Source organism: Electrophorus electricus, chromosome 2 (genome assembly GCF_041902795.1).
Source record: "Electrophorus electricus isolate QZ-2024a chromosome 2, ASM4190279v1, whole genome shotgun sequence".
NCBI classification, from domain to species: domain Eukaryota; kingdom Metazoa; phylum Chordata; class Actinopteri; order Gymnotiformes; family Gymnotidae; genus Electrophorus; species Electrophorus electricus.
In genome coordinates, this window is record NC_137498.1 from 10,914,166 (window position 1) to 10,937,796 (window position 23,631).

At 40.0% G+C, this 23,631-nt stretch overlaps 1 long non-coding RNA gene across 1 annotated transcript; it reads right to left on the minus strand.

Annotated features, from left to right (window-relative positions):
• Positions 1-15,779: 15,779 nt before the first annotated feature.
• LOC145660203 (uncharacterized) lies at positions 15,780-21,312 on the minus strand. The gene is made up of 3 exons (XR_014126388.1): positions 21,176-21,312; positions 17,534-19,145; positions 15,780-17,403 (listed from the first exon to the last, which is right to left on the minus strand). It is a non-coding gene; the product is annotated as an uncharacterized LOC145660203 (long non-coding RNA).
• Positions 21,313-23,631: the final 2,319 nt, after the last annotated feature.

Consider the following 23,631-nt stretch of genomic DNA (forward strand, 5'->3'; position numbering starts at 1 on the left):
GGAGGAATAATTTATTTTGCACTTGAACACGCGTCTCCTCTACTGTGGATATTAGTGGGTGGTGAATTTCAGTGGAGTTCTACTGAGAGAGTTGTAGAGTTTCAGGTCATAGTTGTGTGGTGATTCCCACAGACAGACTGTATTCTGGGCTGCAGTTTTCAGTGTTCAGTACACTGTAGTTTTGTAGAGTGTATAAGATGTGTAGCAGCGTTACTGCTGTAGCTGTGTGTAGTGTTTTGTGGAAGAATGCAGGTTTAGTGAAGCTGAGTGTTTCATTTTGTCTGCTATTGTACGTAATCAGTTATATAGATACACCGTATGCATGTATATATGCAGGAATGTGGGGCACCAACATAGACTGATTTACAGCTTATTTCATAACTTTGATGTAATCTAAATTGGGTGATTCTTTTCCGCGTGCTTTGTTTAGGTGTTCTTCTTGGTTTTGTTCGCTCGTGTCTGGTGCTTCTTTGTTTTGGTTTGGTTTTTCTGTCATTGTTTTCATCTTTGTCTAATTTGCATTCGTTAATCTTTGTATAAATATCCCTTGTTTTAGCGTCTTGACTGTGGGTATCTGAATGTGCGCTCTCTCATCCTCCCGTGAGTTTATTGTTGTTTGGTAACGTTATTAGCCTGCTCGTTATTCTAGTGTTTACTGTTTAACTTCCTTCTTGGTAATGATGTGCAGACGAAGTCCTGTGAAGCGTTTGAGGTTCTTCCTTATTGTACTGCTAAAGGATTCGAAGCTTTGGAGCATTGAAAGCTGGTGACAAAACAGCGACACCTGGTGGTTCTCTTAAATTATAGCAGCCATAGATTCAAAAGTGCGCAGCACTATAAACAATACAACACTGCACCGCCTTCATATTTAATATAAAAAAAAAGAAGAAAATATTTTTTTGATTATCAGTAATGCTGCTTAAACATTAGTTCTGCAATAATTTGCTTAAAATCATTTTTCCCGTTTTATGTGAAAACTTAGTACAGTAAAATGTTGCAAACTATTCAGGGAGACAGGTTAACATTGTGAAACATTTATTCTCCCTTTTGGATTCTATATTTTCCACATTTCCAATTTTTAGTAAAAATATATAGTTTCCAAGTTATAGGATAGTGCCAAACTTATGAAACAGTCTCACTCTCATCCTGTGCTTCGGTGAAGTTTTTAGTTTCCACCACCATTAGTCACGTGTTATTAGTAACTTTAGTGGTAATATTAGTGGTAATAATAACTTTGATACAATTTTCGGGACACTGTGATACGAGCTTCGATGTCTTATCAAGTATCAAATGTTACATCACACTTTTTTTTCTGAAGTTCTTGTGAAGCTTGTTTGTCTCTTTTTTGGTGTTCCATTTAGTCAGTTTGCATCATTTTGTTACTTCTGACGTCATTGTCTACCAGTTTTGGAAATAAAGAATTTTCGTTTACACATGTGTGTCAAGTCCAGTCTGCCTCCGCGTTACATTATTGTTCTTAAAACTGCACAGTGTGCAGATCATTAATGTTGGTTCACCAGTTGGACCAAAATCACTAATGTGTTCTTATTTTAGCTTTTTGATTTGAAACATCTAAAATAAGAAGCAAGGCTTTGTTATGACAAGTTGCAAATGGGCATAAACAAACAGTCATAAAAGTTGATTTAGTCAATGTTGATGTCAATTTGATATTACAAGTGATATATTTGGAGTTTCTGTTACTGTAATTATTTACCCCTGTGCCACTTACCTACAGCCAACAGCAGAGGTGCAGGCAAAGGTCTAGTGCACATAAAACTTAGAAAATGTATCTGAATCCAAATAATGCCTGTAATTACAATTTATATTCTGAAGAGAGTACTCTACTGCATAGCCTAACATGTTATGAGAATATGCATAACCACCTTTCTAAAATTCCTCAATCTTAATACATCCTGCTTTGTCAGAGGTTCAGCCAGCCTAACATAGGATTTGATCTACTAAACATGCAGTGCAGAGATTGGATACTTTATAGGAAACTGGTGTCAGCAGTCTACAAAAATACAGCTGGTTCTTCACTGCAGTCAGTACTTAAATATCTGCATTTAATACTGTCATGCTCGCTGCCCCAGACTACGCCTCCCATCAGTCTCAGTCCACCAGTGCAGTGGATGTTCCCCTCTTAATAAATTGATTTCTTAATGTCATCTGCGAACATCTGGACTCCATCAGTCTGATTACAAATACTACATGAAGAGCTGAGCTTCATATGAGTTCAATGTAGCAAAGGGTTAATTAACATAATACAAGACAATTAGTTATACATTAGAATAGAATAGATATTATAATGAAACTAAATAAATGATATGTTACAGAAATGCAACAGTACTTTCTAAATGTTACCAGAGAGAGAGAGAGAGAGAGAGAGAGAGAGAGAGAGAGAGAGAGAGAGAGAGAGAGAGAATGAGCACGCACAAGCCCAAGAAGAGATTTGTATTATATATTATCTGAACATGTAAGGTAGAATTTAAGATTTGGTTATTAGGCTGCTTTCAGTCATAAACCAAACCTTGAACTCAATGTATCATTGTGGTGCAGTTAAATCTAATTACATATAACCCATGTATATCTGATTCAGTGCTCAGACTAGAGCATAATAATCAGAGTAAAGTAAGTAATCAGTACATGGTTGTATAGTAAATGTTACTCTGAACAATCACTCTAGTAGTTGTAGGAAGTAACATTTCAGTGCAACTTACAAGTGTGTAAAAGATAATTACACTTTCTACTTACAGTAATATGTTTAAAGCAAATCACTGTGTGCTTGAGACAGTTAAGCCATGTTAAAAAGAAAACCAAAGATGAAGTTCAAATTTTGGTACATGCACAGGAGGGGATTGATAGTGAAGGTCTTCTACTGGTGTGTTTCTGCAGGCTGTACACTGGAACATCACAAGATCACAGAGATCACTGCATATGCAGGAGACTCAGTACTGCTGCCCTGTTCCTGTATTGACCCACACACCAGACCTGAGAGTTTCACCTGGGAGAAATTCCAAGACTCCAGTAGCACTGTGATCTCCAGTGAGAGTGAAAAGTACAGAAACAGGATTCAGCTGGGTACTGTTCACTCTCCAGGAAATCTCTCTCTACTCATATTACACCTGACTGTGGAGGATGAGGGAGATTACAGGTGTCAAACTAAAGGGAATGCACACAAAGATGTCAAACTTTGTTTCAGGTAATATATTATTCAGAAACACACAAATTAAAATTTCACAAGTAGATTTCACCTGGTACATGTCCACCATGAACTTTACAAATAAATGTAATATAAATACATTCACCACACACTTTATAAGAAACAACATCACATATTACTAACAGGACACTAAACAGGACATTTACAAATAGAGAAACACCATTACATATTTATGTATCTAACATGTGGACCACATTATCCTCAGATATTAGTCACCAGACACCCTCTGTCACCAGTCTAGGAGAGTCAAACACAACTGACATACATTTCACCTGCCCTCACTGAACACGTTCAGTACCTCTAATAAGTGAATGTGTAGGTATAATTACAGACTGAGTTCACCTGGTATCTTACACAGTTTGTGTGTCATCCTGCACCCAGGACATCACTGGTCAGTTTCTGACCACAGATGGCCTAGTATATGTGGATACTGAACCATTCTCCACACAACAGTCCCACTACAGTGCTGGAGGCTTGGTAGTGGGTGTTGTGCTGATGTGAGTGGTTCACGTACAGCAGTGTTGCTGGATTCAGTACTACTGGTCGGTTGAGAGTGTTCTGCCAGTGAAAGATATCCAGCCAGCAGTCGTTTACTGGTCAGACACTGATCATGACTGGAGTTGGAGGATGGCTTACACTAACTGTGTATTACACCAGATGGGCTAGAACCAATGACTCTACAAGATTTTTCTAATCCATTTATATTTTAATGCATGTGACAGAGGGCATAAACATTTCACAAATGGATTTGTTTTGTCTTCATATGATGGTTCACAGATGAATGTCACTGGTTGTACAGGTTATTTCATAACAGTAGTGTAACATGTCAGTGTTTCTGCTTTCTCTAGTCTGTGAGGATGTTGTGAATCCTCCCACAGTGCTGAGTGGATACGTGGGAGGGTCTGTCCTGCTGACAGTACAGGTGTAGCATCAGCATTCATCATCTTATAGCGGTCCAACTTCAAGTAACAGGTAAACCAACCTCTTGTGTATTTAATGTATGAAATGTGGCTGACTGCATATAGTGACTGGTCTGTACCAATAACTACTGTACTACATAAAACAAAAAATCTATCCAGCGGCAGGATCTGCAGTTCTACTTCTGTCTGTTTCTAGTTACATCTTCTGTTTGTATTTGTATTTCATGCCTCTAGTTAATGACTCTTGTCTGCTGCCCTGTTATATATACAGTATATAGATAGATAGAGGGAGGGAGGGAGGGATTGAGAGATGGAGAGAGAGAAGGAAGGAGGGTCGAAGAGAGGGAGAAATAGAAAGAAAAAGAAAAGAAAAAAAGACAAAGAATGGGGGTAAAAACGTTTGACTTTATGAAACAAAATAGATTTAATTGTCTACCAGCAGGGGGAGCGTTGCGCTTCCTTTTCACAATAAAACAAGGCGGTGAACGTCAACGCGTCTCCTTGAGTTGTAATAAGTATGCGTGTGTGTGAGAGAGAGAGAGAGAGAGAGAGAGAGAGAGAGAGAGAGAGAGAGAGAGAAAAAAAGAAAAAATAAGAGCAGAGAAAAGAGTCTCCTCTCACAGCTGGTGATGACACTGAGTTCATTAACACACACTAACACTAACACATTAGGACCAGTCTGAAGTACAAACAATCAGACCAAAACAAATTATTACACTTCACAAACTAAACTACATCACCCACTGGAACACAAACACAAGCACAAAGCAAAATGCAACGTTATCTGGCCCTAAAACGTCAGTACACTGTAGCAGACGACCTGTACACAGTGACTGACATTAAACACAGAACCACGCTGACAAAGTCCAGACTCAGAGAACACAGCCTGGCCGTCCAGACCAGCCGATATAAATGTCATGGCTGCCCAGAGAACAGAGACTCTGTCAGCAATGTAAATATGACACTGTAGAGACAGAGCTGCACTTCCTCATTGAATGTGAAAAATTCATCCAAATATGGCAAATTTACTTTACAAAATCTGAGATGATCCACCCCAACTTTAAGTGTCTGTCTAACACTGACAAACTGCCCATCCTACTGGGCGAAAAGAAGGAAAGCAGCGCTTTAGCTGGGTGATGCATATCTGCCTGCCATAAGATGAGGGACAGTGATTAACCCACCCAAACACACACACACACACACACACACACACACACACACACACACACACACACAGACTATATTACCCAGTATATAAAAGTTACTTATTTATTATTATTAACTATTTATTACTTCCCTTTCTTTTCACTTCTTCCCTTTTACTTTTTCCAATTATTATTATTTCAGACCAATTACAGTTTCTCTTCAAGTTCTTTATCATAACAGAATTCTTAATTTCCATAACTGCAAAGGTTGTAATGTTGTGTAATGTTCATGTTGTAATACTACTTTGGCAATACTATAGTTGTATATGGTCATGTCAGTAAAGCTTACTGAACTGAAATGCACTGAGAGAGAGAGAGAGAGAGAGAGAGAGAGGGAGAGAGAGAGAGAGACCCGACCCAGGAGCCCCTAATTCATTCACTCACAGAAAACGACTGAAGGACACACTGCACCTACAGAGCCCTGCAGCTTCAGACGTAGCTAACGTATCACCACCACTGACACACAGAGAACTGAACACGTCTGCTTGGCCAAACTGTACATACATCAGTTCTGTAGTACAAAATCTAAACATGTTAAATACATAACAGCCCTGAACCCTCATTACTTATAACTGATCACACTTTTCTATTCTTGCAGAGGCTCCATATAAACCTGTAAATCCTCCTCCAGTGGACGCTGACACAACAAGCCCAACAGCTTCAACTAAACCTACTACTACAATGACGTCTCCAACAGGATAGAAGACATTTAGTCCATGTGATGGAAAATGATACGGAACTATGTATTATGTGATTCATATAAAATCACACTGATCCTTTTGTTCTTAAATTAATAATGCTGTTTGCACATTTGTATCCGCCTGTTGCTGATTAAGTTGAACATGTATCAGGAACTGTTAACATCAAGGTCAACTTGACATACAACCCACACTGTTTGGAGTCAGTTTGGGTTGCTTTGTGGGAAAAACCAAGCTGAGAGCTGATTGGCTTATAGCCACAGCAACAAAGGGAAGAAGAGCTGCTTAAGAAAAGATGATTGGTTAAAGACAGCACAGGAGTAGTATAACTAGCCACGCTTTTGTATACTCGGGGCTCCCTATCTGAGGTGAGCCAAACATTTATTTTATTCTTTTTCTTATTAAATTACTCTCTTAATCACGTCTGACTTGCTGTTTGTTCAAAATTCCACAACAGTCCATCATCTAGCAATGGAGGTAACATGCATTGGTTTAACGAGTGTGGGGTAGGATGCAAGTGTGAGTTATCTTTGATGTGGTTTTTAATGAAAATGAAAGCACACGTGAACATACGGTGTGAACGTTGCATACACAGAGTAATACATGCGATTAATGCAAAATAATTGACATTAGTGGTTGGAAAGGTTCAGGCTTTATATGGGAAATAATGAGGGTGAGACTAGACCCTATGGGCAGCTAAGTGAAAGGGGAGACACAGGACCCCTGTGTGATGGTGGTGAATGGGTGTTACAGTAGCCCCCACCCCAACGTGCAGCTCCTGACGTGCGTACCAGCTGACGAGCGAACACGAGGCCAGTGTAACATGGCAGGGTCTGGGCTGGGGACAGAAACCTTGACAGGGACATCTGGAAAAAGAGAAAAAAAGTCTGTTGGGTGAGGGGTGGAAACAGGACCCTGTGCTGCAACCAGAAACCTGACACCAGGACTCAGGGACAGGAGAGGACAGGATTCCAGGCTGGACAGTGGGATGGACTGGAGGTTGTCTGAGAGGAGGTGCAGGAACCTCTACAGGATCAGAATGGGAGATGGGCTGGACAGGGGCGGGACAACAGGAACTGGAACCACAACTGTAATTGGGACAGTTACACAGATAGTAATGGGGACAGAGAAAGACAGACACTGGCATTGGTAGGGTAACAATGAAAGGTCATGACAGTCCCAGTACAACAGAGACGTGACAGGAGGTGGCCAAGCCACACACATAAAAACACATGCACCCGCATCCATGCACATTCATACAAACAAAAACATACACACACACACAGCTGCTTCAGGATGGCCAGACCCACATTTGAAGGACCTGGAGAAAAACATCATTTTACACACACCCTAAATGTACATAGTGATACCCCCCACCCCCATGGTTTTGTGGGCTTTAGGTTCTCCTGTGATCCAGGTATAAACTTCATATTTTAATCAGTCAGTCACTGACTCTGGCAGCATGGATGTGGGTGATGTCGATGACATCAAGCAGGTCAGTAGAACAGACCCTCCCACATGACCCTTTTGGTTCCCCCAGTTAATGTGCAGTCTGTGAAAAACACCCGATGGAAACAGTTCAAAATTCCCAGGATGAGGGCCTCTGCCATCCTTTTTGAGTATCAAACAGGCCTTGACCTCCATAGTAACCCACAGTAACATGCACACTCTTTAGAAATATAGTCTACTGAATGTTCTACACTTACAGTGGAGAGCAAGTGTATTCAAATGAAATTTTGACGAACTTCTAACCCCAACAGACACACCAAATATTTTTACTACCCTGTTTGGTCAGTTCATTTCACTATCAGTTCAAAGGGCTCTTTTCTTCTTATTAATGAAAATAGCAGGTGGAATTAAAGCAGCTAAAGAATTGGCTACCTGAGACTTTAAAAAAGTGTTGAACAGATGTTAAGGAGCATTTTAATTTCAGAGCATTCTTATTACCCTCAAAGCAGTTTGTTAAGCATCTGGATGGTCAACCCTCAGTGAGGAGTCTGGTTTCATCTTTGTGAACCTCAGGTGCCTGGAGAGAAGTCCTGAGCTGCACACAGGACACTGGAACCATTTGTCAGAGGATATTTGAAGAGTACCGACAATGGTGTGCATCTTAGCATTGAAAAGTCATGGAAATACCTACCTGTTCATTGAACATTTGTGGCATCCTCCAGTGTTGTTAATTGAGGTGATGTTGGTTAAGTAATGGGTGGCTTGCAACGGCAGTTCACGGCTACCAGAGCGAAGCCACAAGCCGGGAGCTAATCAAGGTTGGTTAGCCTGATCTTCTTCAGGTGGCATCACCCTACATATCAGCTTCACAAAAGCCCCTCTTAAAAAAGTCTTGTTGTGACACACATGTGTTACGTCTGTCAGGGTGCCTCACCCCTGATCAACCTGACAGTCACAGGTTACATGTTGAAATTGTGATTGGTGGGTTGTGGCAGTTGTGGATGCAGACAAAACCACACCGGGGCACTTGGTGTATTGCATTGCTCCTCCATGCTTTCCTCAGTGTCAGTTAGGAGTTGGTTTATGGGGCAGAGTTGGTGGCTCTTAATGAGGGCACAACCTGATCAGAGTGTGCCAAACAGCTAGCAGGAGGTTGGCTCAAATGGTCTTCCCATCAAAACTTTGAAAGGGGACACTTTTGTGGTTGCACTAGGAATCATATGCATTTCACAAAGAACTGCAGCTAGCAGATTTTTGATCATGTAGTCTGTGATTTCCACTATGCCTGATGACTGATGGTAATAGCGGATGTGAAACTTTGATGCTCAGATATTTACAGAGCTGATGAGTCATGCAAAACATCAAAGCACTCAAACAGGCAATGAGAGTCAACGTTCAGGATGGTAGATAAAAACAGATGTATTTATTGACACCAGTATGGTTTACAACAAAGGAGTTGCCTCCACCACCACCAAAATAGAGTGTCACCCTCCAAGGACGCCATTTTTTATTTTCTTATGCCTCAGTGAAATGTCGTCTCTCCAGTCTGAGCTCTCCATTACCTTTTCACACTTATCTGCACCATCTTTGCATTGGCAAAAGCACCATTGTGTGTTAATATCTGCTTTGGTCATTATTTACATTCCAGCATTCAGCCCATATGTGTCATATCGCCTGATTCCTCATCACACTATAACACTCAGCAGGCTGTTCGTCATCCAACCCAGGACTCCACCAATCATGAACTTCACGTCAGATTGTCATTGCCGGAATATTGAACTGCCCTGTGTACTTGATTATTTAAGCCTGTCTCGAACATTAGGACACTGCGAAGTATTGCCTCTAGAGTCCTATGCATACCGAACGCTCTTGTGGATTGTTTTTCTGTGTACCGAACATTGACTTAATGTTTCCCGTTTCTGATTTTTGCCTGCCCCTTTTGGAGTCTGATGCCTGGATTATTTGATGGTCTTTATGGTTTTTTGACACGGACTGTTTTCCCTACTTTTGAGTTAGTAATTTTTTTGTGACTGTTTCCATTACCTGTTACTTGTTTATCCGTGAGCGTCTGATTTTGCCTGGTCCGCATAAAACAGAATACTTCGCCTCCATGCAGACCGCAGCCTCAGATGCTTTGAAGGAAGCTTTGACCAACCAGGGTCAACTAATCCACCAACACCACCAGTTGCTTGAGGGTTTCACACAGTCAATGGATACTATAGGCAAGCAACAAGCAGACCAACAAACTCAAATGTTGGAACTAGGACAAAGTCTCAGAGAACTTACATCCCAGCTACAAATGATGACTACTCCTTCTCAGTTCAGTCCCACGCCTGCACCTACTACCGCCATGAGCAGTATCCAACCAACCCTCCCTGTGAGTAAACCCAAAAATTATGGCTCCCCAGACAAGTGGTTTCGTGTTGCAATATTCATTGTATTTCAATATCCTTCCAACCTGTTCCAATCAAGATAAAATTAACTTCATTACCTCTCATCTAACTGACAAAGCTCTTAACTGGCCGACTGCCAACGTATAACTGGCATCTTATGACGATTTTATTGAGCAATTCAAGGCTGTGTTCGATCACCCACATGAGGAAAGAGCCTGTGGGGAGATACTTACCAAATTACACCAAGGCAATCATTCTGTGGCCGACTATGGATGAGAATTCTGTACAGCCGCTGCTGGCAGTGGATGGAATGAGGCAGCGTTGATCGTCACTTTCCGTACCGGTCTCAGTGTAGAGGTTTTACATGAACTGGCTTGCCAAGATTTGAATCGGCTTATAGCTCTTTCTATACGTCTGGATCATTTCATCCAGGAACGAAAACCATGTAAAACTAGTAGTTCTCACCATACCTATCCCTCTCCCAGTTACAGAGAAGAGCTCAGACGAGAGCAGACAGTGGAACCAATGCATTGTGATTCTTCACGCTTGACTGAAGAGGAGAGGTAGCTTCGATCCCAAGATGGTCTCTGTTTTTATTGTAGATCCTCAAAACATGTTATCAGGGATTGTTGTCTTCAACCTAATCCAGCATCACTGAGCCATAGATGGATCAGGCCACCCACATCAGAAAACAAGGTAGAGATCTTGCCATCAAGAAAGATGATAGCTAAGACATTTTTGTTTGTTTGTTTATGTTGGGCTCCTACACATCTTCTATGTTTACAGCCTTAGTTGATTCAGGAGCCGAGGGAAGCTTCATACATGCACGTCTTATATGGGAATTGGACATCGCAGCTATTACCCAAGCCTCTTCACCTGGTGGCTCTGGACGGATCACCAGTAGGAGCCAGTTCCATTACGCTCCACACTACTCCCATAAAACTTACCACAAGCACAATCCACACAGAGATCATCTCATTTCTCATCATAGAAGATGCCTCATTTCCAGTCATTTTAGGTCTACATTGGCTAGAACAACATGACCCAATTATATCATAGTCATGTAAGGAAATCACTCAGTGGTCATCTCAATGCCTAAGAAATTGTTTGACATTACCAGTTGTCCAGTTATGTTCCACCACTGTTGATAGCCCTGCTGATACACAAGCCTTTTCCCTCACTCCGGAATACCAGGATCTCTCTTTGGTCTTTAGTAAGAACTGTGCTATTGAGCTCCAGGAGGTAGCCGTGTTTCCCAAGGCTCGTATTTATCCTCTCTCCCAAGAAGAAGAGAGGATCAAGGAGGAATATATAGATGAAGTATTAAGTCAAGGCTTTATTCAGCAATCCACTTCCCCCATGGTATCAGGATTTTTCTTTGTAAAAAAGAAGGACGGAGGTCTTCGTCCCTGTATTGACTACCGAAATCACATTTCCAAGAAATATTCATACCCGTTACCTCTCATTCCTGTCACTCTGGAACTACTACAAGAAGACAAGATCTTCACCAAATTAGACCTCCGTAGTGCAATTAATTTGATAAGGATCAAGAAAGGTGATGAATGGAAAACCAATTTTATCACCACCAGAGGTCACTATGAGTGCAAAGTCATGCCATACGGTCTCAGTGTGGCTCCATCTGTCTTTCAGGCTTTTATCAATGATATCCTCTGTGAATACATGGGAAAATTTGTTATCGCTTATATTGATGACATCCTAATCTATTCACCCATTAAAAGCCAACACGTACGAAAAGTATTGAAGACTCCTCTGGATAACGTGTTATATGTCAAGGGAGAGAAATGTGAATTCCACCTTCCAACCACAATTTTTTTAGGATACGTGATTAGCCATAGTGGAATCGCCATGGATGACAAGAAGATCGACGTTATCATTCAGTGGCGCGTTCCGGTCACCGTTAAAAAGCTCCAGAGTTTCTTGGGGTTTGCAAACTTTTACCGACGATTCATACGGAACTTAGTAGTATTGCAGCCCCTCTCACAGCCCTTCTGAAAGGAGCAACAACCAAGTTATTGTGGAATCAGGAGGCTGACCAAGCATTCAGAAAACTGAAAGAAGCTTTTACCACGGCTCCTATACTTAGGCATCCAGATGCTTCCATTCCCTTTGTCGTGGAGGTTGATGCTTCTAACATCGGGGTAGGAGCTGTACTTTCACAAGGACAAGATAAGTCCAAGTTACACCCAGTAGCTTATTGTTCCCGTAAGTTATCACCAGTTGAACGTAATTACGGAATAGGAGAACGTGAACTGTTGGCCATTAAACTGGCCTTAGAAGAGTGAAGGTATTGGTTAGAGGGGCAAATCATCCCTTTCTTGTTATCACTGACCACAGGAATCTGGAATACATGCCTACAGCTAAACAACTCTGTTCTTTTCAAGATTTGATTTTAAGATTGTGTACCATCCTGGGACCTGGAATACTAAAGCTAATCCCTTATCCTGTGTTTTCTTGGAGGAGACAGGAGATGGAAACCATCCTTCCTAGCTGGAAACACCTGTCATCTATACAATGGGAAATAGATGATGAAACAGAACAGGCCATGCAAGACACAGTCATCCCAAAGGTGTGTCCATCAGGGAAACAATATGTTCCTACCTCGTGCCGGACCGCCTATTGACGTGAGCTCATTCCTCGCTGGTTTCAGGGCATGCTGGGAAGATATACTTGTACTCGACGGCTTCTGGCTAACTGGTACTGGTGGGAGACCATGACGGGCGATGTTCATAAATATGTTTCTTCATGTTCAGTTTGCAGTCAGAGTAAAACACCTAAGACCCTACCCACAGGAAAGCTCATGCCACTTCCCATACCAGACAGATCTTGGTCTCACATTGCTTTAGATTTCCTTACAGACCTCCCATGTTCTGAAGGTAACACTACGGTCCTCACTGTAGTTGAAAAAGTATGGGAGGAGACACACCTGTGTATCGAACAGAACCGTAGATATAATGAGGTGGTGGACAGACAAGGGAGGGAGACCCTGCTGTACCAATCTGGTGACAGAGTGTGGCTCTCTACGCGTGACTTCCGCAAGCCAGGGTCATGTCGCAAGCTGGGTCCCAAATGTATAGGTCCGAATTAAATTACAAAGCGCATGAATGAAGTCACAGATCAGCTCAACTTACCTGCTCACTTTGTGTTTCAAGGTCATTTCATTTGGTCCTTCTGAAGCCTGTGATTCCAGGGCCCTTGGATGAGGTCTCTCCCGAGGCCACTCCTCCACAGCTCTGATTGTGCCCTGATCTATGAAGTGCGCTATATTCTGGACTCTAGGAGGTGGTTCGATGCAGTACTTGGTCGACTTGGTCCGTCTCTGCTATCCGTCTGTCGCCATCTCTCTGCTAAGGAAGAAAAAAACGTGAGACTGAGAACTTCTCCTAGCTCTGATTGTATAATGTGTGTGTGTGGTTATTGATGTGTATACATGTATTTGTGTGTGTGTGTGTGTGTGTATTGGTGTATGTAAATAACTCTTTTCATACAGTAGGATGAGTCCCAGCAGCAGAAGGAGAACAGGATAGAGGATAGAGTAGTACTGCCTGTGAGAGGCATTTTGGGAAATATTGCCACTTGTATTGTATTGCATTCAGTGTGTTATGCAGTGGTAATTCAGTGGTTAAAGTATTTGACTAGTAATCAGAAGGTTGCCCATTCAAACCCCACTGCTGCCAAGTTGCCACTGTTGGGCCTCTGAGCAAGACCCTTAATTCTCAATGGATCTAATTGTATTTGGTCATAATTGTAAGTTGCTTTGGAAAAAAAAAGTGCTAGATGAATGTTATATATTGTGTTTCTTATTTCTGTTTTTTGGCCATCTTGTATTTGTCTGCCTGAATATTTTGTCTCTCTAGATTTCGACCTGGACTGTAGTTCCTCTCTGTGATGCTCCCTTGTTCTAATTATCCCATAGTACTGGTTCTGTCCCTTGTCTGTGTTTTGACCGTGTTGGATTATCCTTTTCTGATTAAAACCACATTTCATTTTATCCTCGAGCATCTGGCTTTCTCTGAAACATCACAGTGTCACTGGAGTGAATGTGACATTGTTCCTCAGAATCCCTCCTAAGTCAGTTAGTGATTTATTGATTAAATCATGAGGTTCAGAGCTGAATCACAGCAGAACCTAAAGCCCATGAATCTCCAAAAGTAGCATGGTCATGTGTATGTGTGTGTGTGTGTGTGTGTGTGTGTGTGTGTGTGTGTGTGTGTGTGTGTAGGTGTGCCTGTGTGGGTGGGTGTGTGTTTGTGTGTATTTGCATGAGCTGTCCAGTCTTCCTGACCAAGTGGACAGTGACCAACAGCTGCATCATATACAGAACGAACAAGTGAGGAATAAATAACACAAACAGAAATAAACAAGTGAGCACATTTCACACATTGCACCCAGTGCACCCAGATTAGCAATACATATATGAGGAGGAAGAGATGCATCCTGGGAACTGTCATATCTGTAAACCGGTAGCTACTGCCACAGTGACATCAATGATAGTGTGTGCACGGGAGCATGCATGTATTTGTGAGTGTGGGAGCATGTGTGTATATTTTGGGGTGGGTGGTGGTGTATCACTTTAGCAGATTTTTATCACTTTGAATGTACGTTTAGGGTGTGTATAATGATGTCTTTCTCCAGGTCCTTCAAATGTGGGTCTGGCCATATTGCAGCAGTCGTATGTGTGTGTGTGTGTGTGTGTGTGTGTGTGTGTGTGCATGTGTGCCAATTTCCCCCCAGCTAGACACATTACAAATTCAGTAATGCTAAACTAATTGTAATATAAGTTCATTTTAACAAGAGTTACAAGTTTGTAGTAAGAATGATCCAAGGATTACTAATAACCGCCTGAGAAATAAATATATCTGAAGAAGATTCCAAGTTCCACTTCACCAGAAGTACTTTGATTGTAAGATATCCATCACATCCCAGTTTAGATATCATTGTTTGGTACAACGGGACAAAAGCAACAAACACATCTGGGTGATGCTGTTGAATGTGCAATTGCATGCTCATGTGTTTTAGCACACACACCCTACAACACCAACACACTGTCCTTGTCCACCACTCAGGTCACTGGGAAACTTTCCCACACAGGTGATTTGAAAGAAACAGTTCATAGTGTTAATGATTCAGTAAATGTCGCTAACGAGCTTGAGTTAAATCCAGCCTAGCATGTTGTTAGCTTTTTTTGGAGTCGAATTTTGAAATTTGATTCCACATTACGTTCATCAGCCTTCACATTTAGACTACCACATACTCTCCATATGACTGCATACACAGAACTGTAATGTGTATGTGGTGATTTGGGATGAATACGTGTACCATTACACTCCTAATATTTATATTTTAGTATAACTATATAGTTAATATGTCAACAGCAAAATAAACTCACTTTGCAGAACCTTTTCAATGCTGCTCTACTGCCCTAAGCAACCACCTTCCATGACCAGCCTACATATGAACCCTTTCACACCAAACACTGAACCAGAGTTGTCCGTTTGGGATACAAGGTGATTTTCACATTTGGTGTTTTTTCTTGAGTCTGAGTGAGTCTGTTTCCATGTCACTGATCTGGTTTCATATTGTGTACAAATCTGCAGAACCATCTGCTCTACTTTGGTGTTCAACCCTCCTGATCAAGTTTGTCTGTCCAGTGCACTGAATTTGTACACCAGTAATGTGTACATGTGAACCCAACCACAGCTCAGAATGGTTTCCACTCTAAGGTCCTAAAAAGAAAGTAACAGACAGTGGCGTCCAACTGCTGTCAGTGAACTGCACTCTACACACATTCTGCTGTCAAACTGCACCACGCACACCTTCATGATGTATGTGGTTATCAGTGGGTGTAAACAGAAACCACAACTCTCTGTCCTGCTTTGGCTCTTTATTTATGAAACAGCAATAGACTCTCACAGTGGAAGTGATGCATACAGCCAACGTTGGCATTTGACCTTAAAAGACATGATTAATAACAGAAAAAATATGCTGCTATTTAAAGGTCAAATATCCTTCAATAGAGATACACACATAAAATGCAGAAAAATGATTTCTTAGGAAAAATAGCATAATGTAGTAATAAAATGCAATACATTTTTTTACAGAATCATAGAGCAAAATGATGGTTGTTGGAGTTAGAATTTAGTTCTAGATTGACAATATTTAAATTGACATTTACAGCATTTAACATTTTGATTTAGCAGTTAGCCTCTTTTCTCAAGTGTACCAAAAACAAACAAAAAAACCCACATGTACTCTGGTTCTATATTTTGTCAGTCTTAGTCTTGTCCCTACAATTTCTACTTTATGCTAGTATCTAATTAGCAATTAGCAAATAATTAGCACTGCTTCCTATTTTCTGGACTGAACCACAGTGCAGATTTCAGTGCCACTTAATGGAACAGGTCAGCAAAGAAGCAAATGTACTTTATTTTCCCTTAACCCAGGTGGACAAGACATGTTTGGCGTCTAAACTGAAGGAGCACATTTTGGTCATTTAATTTAGAACAAAAGCTGCTAAATGTTGCTAACAGACCATGCTTTTACTCAATAAATGTACACAATGTCATTTTAGACATTTCTTAGACATTTTAATATTACTTTATTCATGTATTTCACTACTTTGGTAAACCTATTTCAATCACCAAACAGGTCCACATGAGTAAAGGTATTTTTTCATATGAGATGAAAAATTTCCATATTCCATAATATTACTTTATACAGTGATCTATGTCAAATTCTACCTCATTAGGAAGATAGCTGAGATTGTTCTGAACACTGTGATATCAAACATGTAAGTACCTTTAAGGTGAATTTAAGAATATATGCAGAAACAGACATTGCTCTGAGCCATCAGATGGTTAAATGATGGTGTTACACCAAAATCTGTGACCAACAAATTCTGTCACTGTACAACCTGCAGCACACAGATCACCATTTCTGATAAATAAATGGTTAAACACAAATCCAAATGTTTTTAGGTGTGATTTCAGATGGCTGGGTGCTGCTGCTCTCTGCTTATCCCAGATATAAATACCTTTGTGTAAAATAATATATGATGATGACAACACCTGTAGAGAGAAGGTAACACTCACCATCAGCAGCATGGAGCACAAGGAGCAGATAAACACACACCTGCGTTCTTACTGAGTTACATACACACACACACACACACACACACACACACACACAGCTACAGCAGGACTACTGCTAGACACCATACACACACTCTTCAAAACTACAGACTAGTGAATGACCTGACAGTTAACTTACAGTGGAGAGGAAGTGTATTCAAATGAAGACATTCTGATGACTCTCTAACTCCAACACACAAACTTGTTCAGGTCAGTGGGTACAACTAATCAGATGTGTGTGGCAGGTCTGTTAAACAGGTGTGTAGGCCTGTAGCTGGTCTGTTGATTTCTCTTGGTTTTCTTCTCTACTGCAAACTAGCTGTTCCATCTCCACCAGCAGTGTTATAGTGAACTCTGCTCATTTCTGACACTGAAGTAGGTCACATGAACAAGAACAATTCAGTTCATTCAGGAACTGACTCTGCACATGGTAAAATGGATGTTAATAGACACAATGAGAAAACAATCTGATTATAACAGCTTGCTAATGAAATTTTTACCTTTGTTTCTCTTGGTGTAATAAACCACAGCCACGATAATGTGGAGGAAGATCACAGTGACCAAAGCAAAGGGAATGTAGGGCAGAGTCTGAGGAGAGACTGTAACAACACAACAAACACTGACCCCAGTCTTACACAGCAGCAGAATACATTTTTTTAGCACAGCTGTGAACTGTTTCCTCTTCCAAACATTGTAAATGTCATTTACTACTATTATTATTATTAGTTTTGTTCATCATGTGCTTTTGTTTGTTTGTTTAAGATGTATTCCCAAACTCTTTGTGTTGGCTCTATGACCCTGCAACGTGACTGTGACTCTGATTATGGATTTGCCCTTAATATATTTCGCTCTTCTCAGCTCATGCATCCGCCTCGTGATCGCTCCACGTTACACACTGTATGGATAGTGTCATAGTCAGGACACATGACTCTTAAGAAAAATGCCATTTTCAGGTAAAATATGTCTTTGGCAACTGGGAGCACATGTACTACAAGGTGAAAAGAGTCAAAAACAGGTAATTTCTGTTATTGTGGGTGTAGCCTAGTTTTATGCTGGGAATTTGTAGGATGCATCATAGTCAGGACACAGGATTTTTGACTCATGCAAATTTATGAAAAATACAAATTTGAAGTTAAATATGGGTATTTGGACAACTGGGAGCACATCTTGTACAAGGTTATAAGTCAAAAACAGTGGATTTCTGTCATTTTGCAATAAAAGTAAAACATTTTACATCAAAATGATATTTTTCATAAATGTTGACATGTCCTGACTATGACAATATCAAAGTACCAGTGCAAAACAATATTTCCCCAACCACAGTAGTTTGAGGTTTCAGTTCACACAGTTCCTACTTACTGTTTGTGGATGGGCATAGTTAGGACGCATGACTCTTTAAGAAAAATGTCATTATGAGGTAAAATAGATAAAATAGTTATTTGGACAACTGAACACATCTAGTACTAAGCAATGAATCAAAAACAGTACATTTCTGTCACTTTGGGTGTATAAGATGTAGTGTGGCTGGGAAACAATTTTACACTGGCAGTTTATTGATACTGTCATAGTCCAACTATGCACTAGAAATAACATGAAAGACAAAATGAGGGTCAGTGACATTATGGATTGCTTCCAGAAGATTAAGTTATAATTTAAATCCCAGTCAAGTATTTTTAAAGTACAAGACCACTTTAACCACAAACTCCTATAAAAATGGATGAAATGTATATTTACCCTGGACTTGTTTTAGCTGTCCTTTTGCAAACAAACACCTACCAAGCCACATCAGTGAGAAAACACTACTCCAGTGATCTGTAGCATTCATCCTATCTCCAGTAGCCTTTGATAGTCTAAGAGTGCTCTATAGGTGTAACAGGTGCTAGAGGTATAATGTAACGTTATACAAATGTTATGTGTATTTGTGTGCGTGTTAGTGTTTGTGTTTTTACACAGCATGCATTTTAATTGCTTTTTAAGATATTAGGAGACCTTGCAGTAAACGCATGTTACCGTCAGTCAGAGTCTTTGCACTGTCAGTAGTGGAAGCATCAGCTGGAGCCTTTGCACTTGTTTTGCCATCAAATATTGATGTAAATTCTGTTGTTGAGATTTCTGGAGAGGGAGATGTGTTTGTTAGCATAAGATGGTGTACTGCTTTAGTACTACTTGTCGTTGCAAGTTTGGCTACAGTACTGACCCATTATAAATGTGTATAGGAACATTCAGGGTGGTTTACATTCGTGACACTAGTAGACATGTGATTGTGCCTGACTGAGGGCAGGTGAACAAGCTCATAAGCACATGTTTAAAAGTTGTTTAAATCTAATTATAATGAAGCCTTAACTTTTCAAGTAATGATGTTAGATTAGAGTTAGCACTAATGCAATGTTATTATCCCTCTTGAGCATTCTGATATGGCCACAAAACAAATCAAATTATGTCAAAAATAAAATTCCCAATGAAGTATTAAAAGTATTTAAAATATATATTTTAAATTTCTTTTGCATGTTGACCAAAATGCTGTCAATTTGGGTATATAGCCTGTAATTAGACTTCTGTGGTTGGGAAATACAGTTTCGCACTGTCACTTTATTGACAGTGTCATAGTCAGGAAACATGAAGAAAAATGCCATTTTCAGGTAAAACATCTAATACTGGGTGAGATGAGTCAAAAACAGATCACTTCTGTCATTTTGAGTAAAGCCTTTAGTCAAACTAGTGTGACTGAGAAATAGTTTGATGCTGGTACTTTCTTAGGACACATGATTTTGGACTTGAAAGTTAATAAAAAATAACAATTTTGAGGTAAAACATGTATTTGGACAACTGGGAGCACATCTTGTGCAAGGTGATAAGTCAAAAACAGTGGATTTCTGTCATTTTGTGAAGTATTGTGAAGCAATACATTTTACATCAAATTTGTATTTTTCATAAATGTTGACATGTGCTGACTATGATAATATCAAAATGCCAGTGCAAAACAGTATTTCCCCAACCACAGTAGTTTGAGGTTTCAGTTCATACAGTTCCTACTTACTGTTTGTGGATGGTCATAGTTAGGATGCATGACTCTATAAGAAAAATGTCATCATGAGGTAAAATAGATAAAATAGTTCTTTGGACAACTGAACACATCTAGTACTAAGCAATGAATCAAAAACAGGACATTTCTGTCACTTTGGGGGTATGAGATGTAGTGTGGCTAGGAAACAATTTTACACTGGCAGTTTATTGATACTGTCATAGTCCAACTATGCACTTTAGAAATGACATGAAAGACAAAATGAGGGTCAGTGACATTATGGATTGTTTCCAGAAGATTAAGTTATAATTTAAATCCCAGTCAAGTATTTTTACAATACAAGACCACTTTAACCACAAATACACTCCTATAAAAATGGATGAAATGTATATTTACCCTGGACTTGTTTTAGCTGTCCTTTTGCAAACAAACACCTACCAAGTGTCACGTCGACCGAACTCCAAGCACACTACAACACCCAACATGCCATTCGTTGCAAGGTCAAGGACTGATCCAATCATACACATTCATTCAGATCCTCATCACCAGAATATTGACAGCACCTATTTTCTACTTCCCACCTGTATATAAACCTGTTTAGACCTCACCAGCATTGCGAGGTATTGCCACTAGTTTCGACTGCATACCGAGCGTTATTTCCTTGATTGCTTTCCTGTGTTTCGATTGTGTTTTTTGTTCTCCAGACTACTGATTTTTTCCTATCCCTTTTGTATAGTTTGCTTGGTTTGTTATTGCTCTTTGGTTGTTGGACTCGGACTGGTTACCTGTATGATTTGGATTACCCCTGACTTGGCTTTCCTTGTTTTGACCCTGGCCTGTTCACCCATCAAAAGTTGAAACAAAATAAATCTCTCTCTACATCCGCGAGCATCTGGCCTTACCTGTCCCATCACACCAAGCCACATCAGTGAGAAAACACTACCCAAGTGACCTGTAGCATTCATACTATGTCCATGTATATGTATATCAGCCTTTGATGGTCTAAGAGTGCTCTTTAGGTGTAACAGGTGCTACAGGTATAATGTAACACTAGTTTGCTAAAGTTCAGTTTATTTATGAGATTATCAATGCACTAAGAATACGGATCTAAGTTACTTACCTTTACAAGTGAGTCTAATGTATAGTTGTTCATATTCCTTATGCACACAATCGTAATCTCCCTCATCTTCATCCGTCAGGTGTGATATGAGTAGAGAGAGATTTCCTGGAGCGTGAGCAGTACCCAGCTGAACTCTGTTTCTGTACTGTTCACTCTCACTGGAGATCACATCCCATGTTTTTCTTTTTGGGTGGTATTTCTTCCAGGTGAAACTCTCAGGTTTGGCAAGCAAGTCTATGCAGCTGCAGGGTAGCAGTACTGAGTCTCCTGTGTGTGCAGTGATGTGTTTTGTCTCCCTGTTGTGTTCCAGTACACAACCTGTAGAAACACACCCCACTGTCAGACTCCACCACATTTGCTTGTTAGATTAATAAATATTTACTTTAATATTATATGATTTTTAGCATTGTTCTAATGACATTCACTATCCTTATAACAATGATAGTTATAACTGAGCAATTTGGTTGCTCCATTTAGGTAACAATTTGAGCTTTGTTTGTACCAGTGTAACAATTTTTTAATATTTGATCAAAATCTACATTTCAAATTTACTAACACGTTTCTTAAGAGTGGTCTTCATAAATCCTTCATAACAGCTAACACAAACCTAAATACACTTTTATAAAGGCTGATTCTGACAGACAGCTGTCATACAGTCTTCTCTTCATAACACAATACTGTCAGTTGATTAGGAGACATAACACTTCTTTCAAGGGCTATAGGTTTTTTGTTGTTGTTGGGTTGTTTTTGTTTTTGTTTTTTTTACAAGTTTTAAATATGTTTGCATTTAAAATAACATAACTGTCCAGCATATAACATTAATGATTAGATGTTGCTTACCAAGTGAGGTGTGTCATCTTAGAACAGGCCAGATGCTTGCGAACAGCCGAGTTTTATTTGTAGCGGAATAAGCAACAATTGTAAAGCAAAACAGGCGAGAGTAATGGCCAGATATACACACACCAGGGAATTGCTCAGTACACACGATAATACTTGGCAGGGAATGATCGGAACCAGAGAGAATAAATAGTGTAGCAAAGATGAGACACAGGTGACACTAGTAAACTGGTGATGAGGATCTGGTGAGGTTGTGCCGGGGAAGACGGGAGTTGCAATCACGGACTGAGGGCGGTTGCGGGACATGAGGATACTAGGAAAACTGAGCAGATGTGAACACCTCAAACCAGGTAGTACCTTCCTGTTCTTGACACTGGCTGGAGAGGCTGAAATGAAAACTCCCATATGACTCTGTTATAAATGAACGCTTTGACAATGATTGTCCTGACACTGTATTGAAAGTGTTCTGGCCTGGTCTATAAATAAGGTGTTTTATTTTATTACTAATAAAATGTTGATTGATCTCTAATGCCACACCATTCTACCAGTCAAAGAAAGATCAGACAATATATGTATAACTCCATGATAGAGCGTCAGTGTGGAAGCACTAGAATTCTTTATATCAAGGCAAGTGCCACATACAACACATGCGACTGATCACATTCTTGCAGTGCTCATCTTTGTTCAGTTTTCCACCTCATCTCATTGAGTATGTCTGTGTTTAGTGAGGGGTTTGGTGTTGTGTCTATACAGGCAAAGGTCTGAGTAGGAACCATTCTAACAGAAATGGGACCTTACAGAGATGATCCAGTTAGATTCCCATTCTAATTACATTCCCATCACATTCCTACTAAGACTTAAGCGTCAGTCACATCTAACTGCCACCTCGCTAATGTTTTCACATGGGTGGAGCAAAATCAGTCTGGTTAGTCTGGTTTTTCAGACATTGTGTTAATAACGAGTATAAAGATAGCAGCTTTTTTTTTTCTTTCAGAAAGATGCAAGTAAAGCCCAGTCCTCTAGTTTTCCTCTAGTGAATTTCAACTGCATGAACTTGACACAAACATTGATCTATATAATATAGATCTATATAATATAGATTAGTGGGTGCAACATGAAATTACTCACTACCGTAAGCAAATTCCAGCATTTTTCCCTTTTTGTATCAAAGTTACTTTTACCACTAAAGTTACTATTACCACTAAAGTTACTAATAACACGTGACTACTGATGGTGGAAGCTTCAAACGTCACTGAAGCACAGGATGAGGGTGAGACTGTTTCATAAGTTTGGCACTGTCCTATAACGTGGAAGTCAAAAGGGAGAATAAACGTTACATAACGCCAACCTGTTGTTTTTACATAAAAAGGGAAACAATGATTTTAAACAAATTATTGCAGAATGTAATTACTAAACATTATTGATTATCTTTTTCTTTTTTTTTAATGAAATATGAAGGCGGTAGAGTGTTGTATTGTTTATAGTGCTGCGCACTTTTGAATCTATGGCTGCTATAATTTCTGAGAACCACCAGGTGTCGCTGTTTTGTCACCAGCTTTCAATGCTCCAAAGCTTCGAATCCTTTAGCAGTACAATAAGGAAGAACCTCAAACGCTTCA